Source organism: Rhipicephalus sanguineus, chromosome 4 (assembly GCF_013339695.2).
Source record: "Rhipicephalus sanguineus isolate Rsan-2018 chromosome 4, BIME_Rsan_1.4, whole genome shotgun sequence".
Taxonomy (NCBI): Eukaryota; Metazoa; Arthropoda; class Arachnida; order Ixodida; family Ixodidae; genus Rhipicephalus; species Rhipicephalus sanguineus.
Genome location: NC_051179.1, coordinates 190,669,496 through 190,684,011, shown reverse-complemented (window position 1 = coordinate 190,684,011; position 14,516 = coordinate 190,669,496).

Sequence of the window (14,516 nt, the reverse complement as noted above, 5' to 3'; positions counted from 1 at the left end):
GTGCAAGGTCTGCCGGTGGGCGACGGCGGGTCACACGCACATCTTGTGGGACTGCGTCAAACACCCAGAGGAAGCGAGATCAAGAACGATCCCGTCGCGGCTCGAGGAAGCAGCGAAGAGCTATGACCAGGATCAACAGCTCTGGGCCGTCCAGCAGGTCCTCGGGGCGCTCGAAAGGCAGGGACCCAGCGAGCCGGCAACGGCGAGCGGAGACCCGCGCCGAGTAACGCAACCCCGAAGTCGACGTAGGCGTCGGGGGCGCGCGAGCGACAACTGCAGGCACAAATAAAGTTTGTTCCAATCCAATCCAATCTCTGCAAAACATACAAGACCCCCTTAGGACTCCCTATGCCCGCTTCTACGTCCAAACTTATAGCCCCTGGGATCTCTAACAAGCTTAACGAGCTAATTGACGCTAGCCTTGCGTCCCAGTACCAGCGACTCTCACTGAGGCATGCGGGACGCGCTGTATTGTACATAATCGGATTTCTATTTTCGCGGGCAGCCCCCTCTTAGCAAGATATACGGACAGCTCAGCGGCTCAGCCTCCGTATTCCCCGACTTCCTGCACGCATGCACTCTGAACATTACGCGGATCGCAGTGCCGACCAGGCACGCCAGCGACCACAACGTTTCGTAAGTCGCTCCGACGTCACCTACGCATACGCCTCACCGCACCAGCATTGATCTACAATGGTGGCTGTCGCCCTGGCCCCACATCGCGGCTGGAACCCGGCATGCAGTGTAACTATCTTCATCGATGTTACAACCAAAGTCCTAATAAGCGCTTCCCAACTGGTCACCTCAAATTACAATGCGGGCCGCATCTCTCGCAGGCATACTCCATCGTGAAGGGTCACGATCCTCCATTTTCGCCGCGCCTTTTACCTGGGCCCCAGCCCACGAATCCCATAGTGGAAATGTGCAGGCACACACTCTCGCCCGAGATCTGAACTGCCGGGCGGAGTTCCCATTGGCCCACCCTTCCCCTTTTCCGCCCTCACATGCCATGGAGGAACTAGCCCCTTTGGTTATGTACACAGACATCCTACAGCACTACTCACCGGGCCGTCTGCGCTATGCACCATCTTATAAGGACCTCTACCAATGTGATGTGGTCCTACGGCGTCCGCTTCACATGAGCGTCTGTCCCAACCCCTGAATTTATAGCACATTATACCCACATCTTATGTCACCACAATACAAATACTGCTTAGGGTCATCCACTCTCATAGACACGGTGTCGACCTGCCCAAAATACGCTCAGGCTTCACGCACAATAGGCACGTGGGAGTCCCCGGGCTTACAACCAACTCGGAACAAAAACGCCGGATAACCTATGCGCATTGGAGGCCAAGGTATCCCATGAGATCCCCACCGACCTCCGCTAAGCCAACCTCCGGAGCGCTTCCCCTCTTTTGGGCGAACAGTTTTAATCAATCAATAAATTGCACTTTTATAGCTTTTTTTCGGCAGTGTGAACGCGCTGCGCCCTCTCTACGTCTTCGGCAGTGCTGGCGTTTATATCTTTTGTATATATTGTTTTTGTCGACATTGTCTACATGGGGACACCAGCCGGCCATGATCCCCTCCCAGGAACGCATGGGCTAGAGGTAAACACTTTCGCTGTAATACATATTGTCGCGGGCGAAACAAGAGGAGAACCAGGAGTCGATGTCTGCCCCAGAACCAGAGCAGCAAAAACGTTCTCTTCTTCTTCACACCCAAACGTGTATGTGCCACGGCGGGATGGTATGTGTTATTACCCCCTCTCCCAAAGAAGCATCGTCTCGATGCTGTATATGAGGGCAAAAGAAAAGTGAAGAAGGATACTATACAAGCGAAATAAATGTGTCGTAACACAAAAGAACGTAGTCTGCTGCTGTCAAACAATGAGTCAAATAGCAGCAAAGAACAAAACGAAAAAGAGAAAACAAAGGGACACACGCTAAGGCGTCGATGAAGTCAATGGCACTCCACAGTCTAGTTACAGCGGGAAAAGTACGGTTTCAGCCTGGAAACATGGATGACTTCAGTTTGTGGAAGGCGACGGGAACGTCTCAAGGTGCCTTCTGGAAGAACCTCATAAGTAACGTCGCTGAGGCGTCGCACAACCTTGTAAGGTCCGAAGTAGTGGCGCAGCAGCTTTTCTGAAAGGCCGCGCTGTCGATGGAGGTCCACACCCAGACTTGATCACCAGGATTGAAAGTAACTTCTCAGTGACGAAGATTGTAGCGGCGTCCGTCTGCAGTTTGGCGATACTGAATACGGCGTCGCGCGAGTTGACGGGCCTCCTCGGCGCGTTGAGCGAACATCGCAGCATCCGTGTAAAACATTCCTAGGTTGTCGGGGAGGAGCATGGCGTCGAGCATTGTGGTGACCTCTCGACCGTAGACTAAGCGTAAAGGGGTGAAACCGGTACTTTCTTGAACTGCAGTATTATACGCAAAAGTGACGTAAGGAAGGATATCGTCCCAGTTCTTGTGGTCAATGGCTACATACATTGACAGCATGTCTGCAATCGTCTTGTCCAGTCGTTCAGTCAGCCTGTTTGCGGGTGATAGGCCGTTGTTTTGCGATGTTCCGTGCCACTTAACCTCAAGACTTCTTGCAGCATCTCTGCTGTGAAAGCTGTCCCACGATCAGTGATGACGACAGCTTGCGCTCCGTGACGGAGGACGACGCTGTTAACGAAAAAATGGGCGACAGTCTGCTGCGGTAGCTTTTGGAAGTGCCTTTGTTTCGCAGTACCGTGTTAAGTAATCGGTAGCGACCACAAGCCACCGATTTCCAGACGAAGACGTGAGGAATGATCCCAGCAACTCCATGCCAATCTGATGAAAAGGCACCTTCGGTGTGGCTATTGGTTGTAGCAGTCCCGCTGGTCGTATAGGTGGAGTCTTATGTCGTTGGCAGTCGCGACACGTGCGAACGTAGTGCTTCACAGTCTTCGCGAGACGTGGCCAGTAGTAGGAGCGGCGAATCCGTTGCAACTGCGCGTATAGCCAAGGTGTCCAGACGATGGTTCATCATGACAAGCACGTAAAATGTCATCATGAAGCGTGGTTGGCGCAACTAGCAGGTATGTAGCTTGCGTATGGTCAAAGTTCTTCTTATAAAGGACTCCATCCCGGAAACAAAGGGAGGCTAGCGAGCGTGCGAAACTTCGAGGAGGTTAGGATGTGCGCCCTTCCAGGTAGTCAATCAGCGGGCTTAGCTCCGAGTGGTCACGCTGTTGCTGAGCCAAGCTGGTTGCTGACACGGCGGAAAGAAAAGTGTCGTTGTCTTCAAGGTCAGTGTTGGCATTTCCGATTGGCGCACGTGAAAGACAGTCAGCGTCGGTGTATTTCCGCCCAGACTTGTGTACGATGGTGACGTCGAATTCTTGTAGCCAAAGGCTCCATCGTGCTAGACGACCTGAGGGATCCTTGAGATTCGCGAGCCAACAAAGAGAATGGTGGTCGCTAACTACCCTGAATGGGCGGCCGTACAAGTATGGCCGAAACTTTGTTATGGCCCAGACAAGAGCTAGGCATTCTTTTTCTGTAGCAGAATAGTTTTTCTCAGCAGGTGATAAGGTTCTGCTCGCATAAGCAATCACGCGCTCTACACCATTATGCCACTGAACTAATACGGCGCCTAGTCCGACGTTGCTGGCGTCTGTGTGTAATTCTGTGTCAGCGTTTTCGTCAAAATGACCCAGAACAGGCGGAGCCTGGAGATGGTTTCGGAGGTTGTCGAAGGCATGGTGCTGATCCTGACCCTAAACAAACGGGACGCTGTCTTTTGTAAGTTGATTGAGGGGTTCAGCGATCTTCGAAAAATTTTTGACGAAACGCCTGTAGTACGCACAGAGCCCCAGAAATCGGCCGTAGGTCGCGCTTATTTGTGGGCACGGGAAATGCGGCAACGGCGCTGGTTTTCTCGGGGTCGGGGCGGATGCCGGCATGACTCACAACGTGGCCAAGGAATTTCAGTTCTTCGTATCCAAAATGGCACTTCTCAGGTTTGAGAGAAAGCCCAGCTGTTCTAATTGCCGGAAGGACTGTCTGCAGGGGCTGGACGTGTTGTTCAAACGTGTGGGCGAAGACCACCACGTCGTCAAGGTAAACAAGACACGACTTCCATTTGAGCCCTGTGAGAACCGAATCCATCATCCTTTGAAAAGTAGCTGGCGCTGAGCATAGACCGAAAGGCAGGACCTTAAACTCGTAGAGGCCGTCAGGAGTAATAAAAGCCGTCTTTTCGCGGTCACGCTCGTCAACTGCGATTTGCCAGTAGCCACTACGTAAACCCATGGAGGAAAAATATCTGGCATTGCGTATACGGTCCAAGGATTCATCTTTTCGGGGCAGAGGATAAACGTCTTTTTTGGTGACCTTGTTCAATGTCCGATAATCAACGCAAAAGCGCAACGTACCATCCTTCTTCTTTACTAACACAACTGGTGAAGCCCAGGGACTGGTCGATGGCTGGATGACGTCGTCTTTAAGCATCTGCTGAACTTGGTCACGTATAGCGTCTTGTTCCCTTTGCGACACCCGATAGGCATGTTGTCGAGTGGGTCTTTCGGTGGGTTCGGTGATAATACGATGCTGAGTAAGCGGTGTCTGTTTAACCTTCGACGTTGTAGCGAAGCAGTCTTGAAATGAGCCGAGCGTACGCAAAAGGCTTTCTCGTTGTGCTGAGGGTAGACCCTGGTTTACGTCGAGAGTGCTCGTGAAGTCCTCGGTAGAATGGTCGCCAGACGAAAGTGAAGCCAATGTTGACGAACCCTGGGCGTCGGCAATTTCCTCAAACTATGCAATGGCGGTGCGTCTGGCAAGATGACGATATTCGTCGCTGAAGTTCGTGACCAGCAGGTGAGCTCGTCTGTTGCTAGGCTGAATGATTCCTCGGGCAATGCAGATTTGTCGTGAAAGAAGGAAAGACAAATTTGCCTCCGCAAGTACAGCGTTGGACACGTCCTGTCCCAATTCCACAGTCACAAAGAGACTGCTTCGAGGCGGCAGAGTCACAAAATCATCGGCAACACGTAACGCTGTCTTCGGTAGTTCGGTGCTCTCAGTGGCAGCAGGAAAAGGATCCTCGAATGACAAGTAATTCACGGAGGTCAATGACTGCGCCGTATTCACGAAGAAAGTCCATTCCGAGGATGACTGGCCGAGAGCAGACAGGCAACACGAGGAAAGACCCTGTAAATGTCGACGCACTGATTCGAATACGTGACGTGCACATTCCAGTCGGCATCACCAGATGGCCACCTGCCGTGCGCAACTGGGGTTCTTGCCACGGTGTAATAACTTTTCTCATTTCAGATGCCAGTGCGGCGCTCATAACAGCATAGTCGGCACCGGTGTCAACGAGGGCGGTGATAGCATGGTTGTCCACGAATACGGCGATGTCAGCAGAAACGATCTTTTTCTTGTCGGAAAACAGCGAAAAACCGGAACGGTCGTCGTCGGGTCGTTGCGTCGAGGGAGGTTCAAAGTTCGTCGGTCAGCGACTTCACCCCCAGAAGTCGCGGTTCCTAGTTTCCCCTGCGGGGACTCGGTGACCGGCTCCTGAAAGGAGCGTAAGACGACGAGCGCAGGCTAGGTGATGTAGACCGGCGAGGCGATGGCGATCTCGATTGGCGGCGCTGAACAGTCGAAGGAATTCGCTGGCCCGTGAGATACGCCTCGATTTCGCGGGGGCGCTCACCGTAGCGTGGGCATCGAGCATCAGGGTGGAAGCCGCGGAGACCTAGTTGACGGTGCTGACAGTTGCGATACACGTGACCCGCTTCGCCGCAGTGGTAGCAGAGCGGACGATTATCCGACGTGCGCCACACACTTGCCTTGCTAGCACTTTGTCTCGAGGCAGACGGCAGATATGTGGGTGCGCTCGGAAACCTTGACCCGGGAGGCGGACTCGAAGCGGTGTCCGGGAATGGGTGCGTAGCCTGGTCCATTGTCCGCATAGTGAGACCTGGTGCTGGTCGTGCAGAAGATCACAGTGCCGCCGCATATGTCAGGACGGGGGCCTCAGGTATTGGTGGTGCGAGCGGCGCAAGAGGTGCGACCGCCTGCCTTATTTCTCGTCTGATTACGTCCGCGAGTGCAGTCACAGGTGGTTGGGCTGCTACTGCATGGAGTTGTCGCAGTTCGTCCCGCACGATACTTCGTATGAAGTCTGCGAGGGCCTGCCTCTCGCTCTCAGATCCGATGGAGCATGCAGTGGCTGTGATGTCGTTGCGTTCGTACTGTGACGACTGCTGCTGGAGAGTACGCTCCATCGTGGTTGCCTCACTGATGAATTCGGCCACAGTTGTCGGTGGATTGCGCACGAGTCCAGCGAAAAGCTGTTCTTTCACTCCACGCATCAAGTGCCGCACCTTCTTTTCCTCTGACATGGCAGGGTCTGCGCGCCGGAAGAGTCGAAGCATGTCCTCGACAAACATTGAAACTCGCTCGTTAGGCCGCTGATTCCTACACGAGATGGCTTGTTCAGCTCTCTCCTTCCTTTCGGCGTTGCGATACGCGTCGCGGAGCTGTCGACTAAACTCTTGCCATGTCGCAAAGGAGCCCTCGTGGTTCTCGTACCACGTTTTCGCAGAATCTTCCAATGCGAAGTAAACTCTCCGCAGCTTGCAAACATTGTCCCATTCGTTGATGCTGGCAACCCGATCAAAGTGGTCGAGCCAGTCATCCACATCTTCGAAAATGTCTCCATGGAATGGTCTTGGTGTTTGTGGCGCATGAAAAACATGCGCGAGAGGAGAAGAATGGGCATCGTTAGTTTGACTCGCCTGGCTTGTCGTCGGAGTCGTCATCTTTTCGAGTCTCGATGACAAGGGACCAAATTCGGGGGGTAATTCTCGCAGGCGGCGGCTGCTTCTTGCTCTGGGAGCTGTAGCTGTCTCCAAGGTGCTAGGAGTGACGGCTGACACTTGGGAGCCAAGGTACATGTACCCCGCAACTCCACCAGTGATGTCGCGGGCGAAACAAGACGGAGAACCAGGAGTCGACGTCTGCCCCAGAACCAGATGATGATGATGATGATCATTTCCTTTATGCATGGCTCACACCCACTCTGGGGGATTGGCCAAGAAACGATTAATTTTAGGTAGAAGTGGCCACATATGATTTCTATGAGTAATGAATTATAGAGTAGTTAGAAAAAATGCATAATGCTAATTTAAAATTCAGAGTTAAAACCGCCCTGATTCAATTAAGAATTTTGGTACAGCGGAACAGACATCCCGGTGACAATGACCTAATGAGGAGGCTCCCAAGGATAGAATATTCGAAGTAATGAAATCTAATCTAATTCGATTAAACGCTGCTTTGAGCAGCGAAAACGTTCTCTTCTTCTTCACACCCAAACGTGTATGTGCCACAGCGGGATGGTATGTGTTAATATAAAACAACTGTTTTCTCATGTACAAAACAATATGGTCATATAGTGGGTAATTCTTTGTCGTCCCGAAAACCGAAATAATAAACTTCACCTCGTTTTTCAAATGCGCTCGTCAGCTAGTCAGTGGCGACCAGAGTTTGAACATACTGCTGCTCAACGCATTCAACGTAGCATAAATGTAAATTTAGACGCGTAAGTTATTGTCGGAGACGTCAGCGTGTTTGACTTGTATACAGCCGTACCACATGGGCATAAATTCAGCGAAACATTTCTCCTAGGGCTATTCCCAGCGAGGTCATGTTATCATCGCCGCAGATTTCGGCTGTTCATGACGATGGTGGAAGAGCATCGTGCAGTTTTTGTTGCTGATTAGCAATGACTCCTCCGGCTGATGCCATTGGTGTTCACATTGTAAATATCTTATGAAGCCGGAGAGAAAAAGTGCAGGCGTATCACACTTTTTTCCTTTAGAATCGTACCTTCACTTCTAACTTCTATGTAACTGCATTGACACCTAGGCTAACGTCAGATTATTCTGTAATAATTTCTTTCTTTGCGCACCACGGAAGAACATGTCTGAATGTTAAGTTCTGATACACTGCGGAGAGGAATGCGATTACTCCATTAACTCCAACACTTCATATGTTACGCAATGCATACCCAAATATACGCGTATCTCGAGTGCAAAGTTCGAGTATACAAGAAAACCATCCTTAGGAATCTGGCTTTTTACGGCGTTATGCGGCTATACCGGCCAGCTTCGAAAATGCACTTACTGTTCCTGTTGCTCTTCCATGGAATAGCCTTGAAAACTCTGAATGAGGTCTACGCACTTCCAGCCACGGTCGAGCCCGCTGGTGACAATGAAAAAGATTAAAAGGAAAGAATTCCGATTTATTTTATTTTGCTTGACGAAATCAAAGGAATGTTTAGCAGGGGTTGGTGGGTAACAGCAGGTAAAGATCTCATTTGAAAATTCAAGATATCTGGGATTGGTGTTCTTTTCCAAATAATAGTAAACTGCAGAGCGCATGTGAGGTATGGGACTTGGAAGAACGCCACTGGGAACGTCTTTGCACAGAAACGCAAAGAAGGTCCCAGTTCTATTTTTTTTCTAAATTAGCCACATCACATCCCGACCACAGACCCAAATAGCGCATGCAAAATCCAGGATGGATCGGACATTAGATATATGCAGTTGTGTCTTAGCCTCAGCCGGTAACTTCCTTCGCAGAAACGCAAAGCTACCGGTCGAGGGAAAGTGAAGTGACAAGAGGACAGGAATATGCTGTCATCTTATTGCCGCGCGTCTTATTTTTCATGAGTTGAAGCTTCACCCACAAAGACTGTGGGCAACGCGCTGCGCAGGCCGCGCCGCGATGTGTAAGAAGCTTCGCGATTGTTTTGGAACGTTCCCTTGGGATTGCGCGCGGCACGCTAATGTTCCAGCTTTGTCGAGAGATAAGGCCGCCACCAGAAATATTGCTGGAAAGTTCGATAGCGCCTCTATAAATGCCGACGCACTTGACCGCTTGTCAGTTATTCAATGGCCAACGCCCAGTTCGCCGCTATCAGTGCACAGCGTGTATTGCTGTAGTTTGAGTTTTCATTTCCCGGCCACAAGTTCGGCCAAATAAAGAGTTTCATCTTGAACACGCCGTCTTTTGTTTTCGTCGACGTCACGACCACGTGACAATATGCTGTCGTCTCATGTCGTCGCTTGGCGTCACGCAGGCAAAACCATGCATACCATTGCCATGTATAGTATGAAAGCAGGGCAAGGCTCGTTTTTCTTTGCTATACACATTAATTAGAACTAACGGACAAGAAAGGCATGAAAAGTATGGGGGATGTTATTTTTTATTAATTATGATGTAAATGTGAAGAAAATAACTTGCTGCTGGGAGGGACCGAACCTGCGGCCTTCGAATATAGAGTCCGATGTTCTACCAACGAAGCTCCAGCGGCGGTCATCCTCCGTCCACTTTTTGGGCTATATATGTGCATTTTAAACTTGGAAGTGTTACTCAGCGCCGCTAGTAGACATGACGGCGAGTGTGCAACACTCTTTTTCTGCCTGCTGTCGTCATGAAGAACGTGATCTTTTCACGAGCTGGCAGCTGACCACTTGTCCCTCGTATACTACATCAAGGCGTTGAGTCCGCCAGAACAAAACTTTCGAGGCCCTTTACTTTCTTCACATTCAGAATAGAATTACTACAAAATCAATTCTCCTATACTTTTTTGGCTTTCTTGTCTGTTAGCTCTAATTATTTGGTGTCTAGCAAAGAATCACGAACCCTTAATATTGCCCTTCCTTCATTCAGGGTCTTGTTCTAGCAGACTGAATTCCTTAGGCGGTATACGAGGGGCTATTAGTCGGCTGCCAGTTCGTAAAGAGATCACGTGCTTCGTGACACCGGCAGGCAGAAAAAGATTTTTCCACGCTCGCCGTCATGGCTACTAGCAATACTGACTAACACTCGCAAGTTTAAAATGCACATATATACCCCAAAAAGTGGACGAGGGATGACCGCCGCTGTAGTTAAGTTGGCAGAGCATCCGACGGGTTATTCGGAGGTCGTAGGTTCCTTCCCTGCCAGCGGCAAGTTATCTTTCGCCCACTTATCTTTCTTCACATTTACATCATATTTAGTACAAAATAACATCCTCTACACTTTCCTTGGCTTTCTTGTCTGGTAGTTCTAATTAATGTCATGTATAGCATGGTATAGTAAGGACGGAGAGGGAGAGGGTGGAGCGTATTATATCCATGTATAGTATATTATAGCAATAAGACGGAAAAGTGAAATGGGGGTGAGAAGGAGTGATGTGAGAGAGAGTAGGAGGGAAAGGAGGAGGGGGGAGGGCACCACTGCATTAGACATGAAGGTTTTCTTTCCCGCCATGGTGGACCATCACGCTGCACGGTTGGAATGCCAGGGCGCGCTTGCCCGTGAACGCGAGCGTCGCTGAAGGAACGCCGATCCCTTAGCGAACCTCACAGGCTGCGTTCATCCTGTCTACTTCTAACCTGCTGTCTCGTCCCAAGCGCAGTTCAAGTCAAGTATCTTTCCAACTAGCCCCGCAACGGACGCTCCTTGGGTTCGTCGCTGAAGGACAGGTGAATCACTGCTCCGCACTTTCTACAGCTTTCACGTTAAGTGCAACTGCATAACTTTATTTCTCCATAGGCTTTTTCACACTCCGGATTTCACTGTAAAATAAACTTTTTTTTGGTAGGGCCCAAGTACAGTGGAGAGACAGGAAGAGGGGTTATAATGTCACTAGGAATTTGGCAAGTAGTACCACGAAACTTGCATTGCGCGCAGGGAACAATGCGCTGTTTTGCCAGATTTTTTCTAGCGCATCGCTCATGCAGCGGCAGCTCAGCTGTGTAGATTCGCTTGTCGCTTTAAAACCATCACAAGTCATGCCATTTCCTGATCGTTTCGAATACATAGCAGAGCTGCGTCTAATATACAAGTAAGTACGATGGCCTGGTTCAGGGGAAGATGGAAGCTCGAAGAGTCGAACAGGCGGTGTCGCGGGAGCCAACGTTTCGGCACCCGCACTGTTCTTCATCGAGGCAGATCTAGGCCCCTCGATGAAGACAAGTGCACTTGTCGAAACTTAGGCTCCAACATGACCTCCTCTTAAAAGTTCTTTTTTTATGCGCATCTTATAACTCGTGTGCACCACAGAGAATAAGAACGTCGGGGAAAAGCGACAGAGTACATAAGGCTGTCCGGGAGATTGAGAGGCAGCTCGAAGACACGTGACTCGTCTGCTCTCCCGATAATTTGGAGATCCTGCTCCACAGAGCGTGCAAGAAAGGAGCCCACCTGCAGGCTGTGGGGGACGCCTAACGTTTAGACGTCTACGGCACGACGAGGGAGGCGGCCCAAGTACCTAGAGTGTCCAAAATAGGAGTGCTCGGCCTCTGGCTGGAAAAGAATGGTGTCAATCGCGAGCTGGTTGTTATAAGGGTGGCGGATTGGGCTAGTTGGTAGGTCATGACAATTGTTATAACGAGAACTCAGGACAAACTGGAACTCTGGTTGCTAGACTGCAGAGTAAAGTGGCCGCCACTACGCACCTCGTGCAGCGGGTCGCGAATAAGAGCAAAGGAATCCAGAAACAACGTGACGAAGTTGATACATCACACGCGCTAAGCCATACAACGTACGTTGCAGCATACGCCGACTGGAGGAGGAGCCAAAACCGACAAGCTGAACATGGCGTTCCGCCAGGCGTTCAAGAGAGCCCTGGGTGAACCCCAGTGCACGGACACCCATAGGCTCCTCTAGTTGGGCGTGCACAACACGCTCGACCAGATCGCCGAGACGCAGAGGATCGCATAGCTCGAGAGGCTGTCGGGAACCAGAACTGGATGACGCCTGCTCGGCCTGCTCGGGATTCGAGGCGCGGGGACTGATGAAGCATTGCCACCGGAAGTCAGTGACGCCGGAAGCATTGCCGCCGGAAGTCAGGGACGCCGGAAACACCGGATGCATTGACGCCGGAAGTCAGGGACGAACAGAAAACCCTCCCAGGAACTTCGTCCCTGTCTAGCCGCGCTTACCACTCTTCACGGACACGAACTGGAGTCACCAACACCACCTTCCCCACTACTGCTACAACAACGACAGCAGCAACAGCGGCAACATGAACGACAAGGCCGGCCGACGGCGGCGGCGCCTGCCTTCTCCATGGCTGTCGCAGATAGGAAGCGAAGCGTCCTAGTCACGACATCGGCGAGGCTGCCGTCGGCCAAAGCAGAGCAAGAGATGGCCATAGCCTTCGCGGTATTCTACTGAGGTGCAGATGACACATTGTTTATCAGTGACTCCAAATCAGCGACCCAGAACTACACCGAAGGCTGGGTGTCCGCGGAGGTGGTGTGCATGCTCAACGCCAGGACCAAGGACTTCGGGTCAGACTATTACGGAAAATGCCCTAAAGTGGTTTCCCGCGTACATGCGGAACATTGGAGGTATCAACAACAACAGCCATAAAAGCAACAACAACAATGTCATCGGCCGAAGACCCACCGGCACCCTGCCCAACTAGAACGAGCGCGCCCACATCGTCGCGAGGCAGCTTACCAGCTGAAACGCGATCATCCAAGGAGCAGCCGTTGTCGTCGTTGTGCCAGACCCTGGCGGAAGGAACTACAACTACGGTGGCGGAGGCCACCCAGTCCGGCGCCGCCGCTATTGCCACCACCACCGCCTCCGCTGTTGGGGCAACCGAAGTCGTGGCGGAAGGAGCTAGGGGCGAGGGGGACGCCAGCCGCTTGGGCAGCCGAGGCGAACAGACGTGCGCGCGACATGTCCCAACGCTTGGCCGCCTCGAACGAGAGCTCCTGTCTCTCGTGAACGGCCACCCGGCCGTTCAGTTTAACGCAGAACGCCCCCACGCCAATCTGCGATGGGTGAATCAGAACCCGACTACTCTGGCATGTCGGATTACCAACGCTCAAAGGCCCGACTAAACTGGGAGCGCGAGCGGGCGCTGAAAGCGCGCCAACTACAGCAGCAAGCGCAACAACAACAGAAGCAGCTTGCGCAACAACAGCAGCAGCAGCAGCAGCTGCTCGAGGCACCTCCAGCCTCCCCTGACCTTCCCGAGCCGGCCGCTTCGACCACGGCCAGCACGGTCGACTCCACGACTGCGGAAGCCGGGGAGATGGAACACTACAGCGGCCTCGCGAAAGCGGGGACTGCGACGACGACCCTTTGGAATGCCCGCGCAAGCAGCAAGCCAAAGACACAACAGCAGCGGCACCACCGGACGGTTCCCCCTCGACGCGGGACGACGCGGCGAACGCCGCTGCTCCTCCTACTGCTCCCCTCTCGCCAGAGACCACCGACGATAGCGTGGCTGCACCCCCTGCGGCCCCCAACACTGATCGTCGGCGGGAAAAGGCGGAGAGGACAGCGGAAAACACGCTCCAAGCACCGGCGGAAGCAGCGCGAGTTCGAGCCTTCAACAGCAGTGGCCCGGCAGCACCGAGTCCCCTAAACACCACGGTCGCCGCACCGCGCTCACCGCCTGGCGAGGAAGACTTCGTGACGGTCGTCTCCAAGGCAGCGCGACGGTGAGCGAAGGCGCTGGAGGCCGCTGCAATTGCGACTGATCCGGCAGTCGTGGGGACTGTTTTGTACCGCCCCTCAGGCCCTGGAGGTACCTTCAAGGGATTGCCACGCCTGACTCTCGCGGCGGCGTTTGCTACGCGGCCTGATGTCGTGGCGGTGCGCATCAACCACCGCCGCGACATCGTGACTGCAGACGCATCGAAGCAGCCGTGTCTGTCAGAGCTCCTAACCATCAAGGAGCTCAACGGCGTTCCCGTCACCGCCAGGGTGCCTGCGGATCGGCGCACGAGCGTCGGCTTCGTGCACGGCGCTTGACGGCGAGCCCTCGGACAAGCAGCTGCTCGAGGGCATCACATCGACGGTCCCGGTGGTTGCGCCGACCAGGCAGGGCAGCACGGATGCGGCTGCAGTTTGCCGGCAACCTACAACCCGAGCGCGTCTCTCTCTGCGGGAATGGGCTGCGAGTACGGCATGCCAGACCGCGTCCCATCCAGTGCCGACAATGCGGGCGCCTCGGGCACATCACCGAGGCATGCCAGCGTGTCGGCAACTGCCTCACATGCGGCCAACATCATCAGGCCACCGCCGTCTGCCCGTCCTCGCTGCGTCAACTGCAGAGGGAGACACGCAGCCGACAACCCCACCTGCCCTCGCTGGCAGGAGGAAAAGAGAGTGGCCACGCTGATGGCCGCCGCTACTACGCCGCTCTCGAGACGGGCGGTGCAAAGCCGCAGTACGCGAGGAGTCCCGTGAGGTGCGCTCCTATGCTGCTGCGGTGAAAACCAACCTTCCCGAGAGCAGCACCACGGATCCCGGCCGGCAGCGCCCTTCTCCTGCGCCGCGTCGATCCCTCCTGCAACCGGCGAGCTCCCCGATCTCGAGCCCGCCTGCCGCACCACCCGCTGAGCCCACCGAGGACCCCCGGGATGCCCTCATCACTAGCCTTCTTGCCGCACTTCGGGAGATGGGAAACTACCTCCCCGAAGTCCACCCGCATGCTCGTGCTGCTCGTGG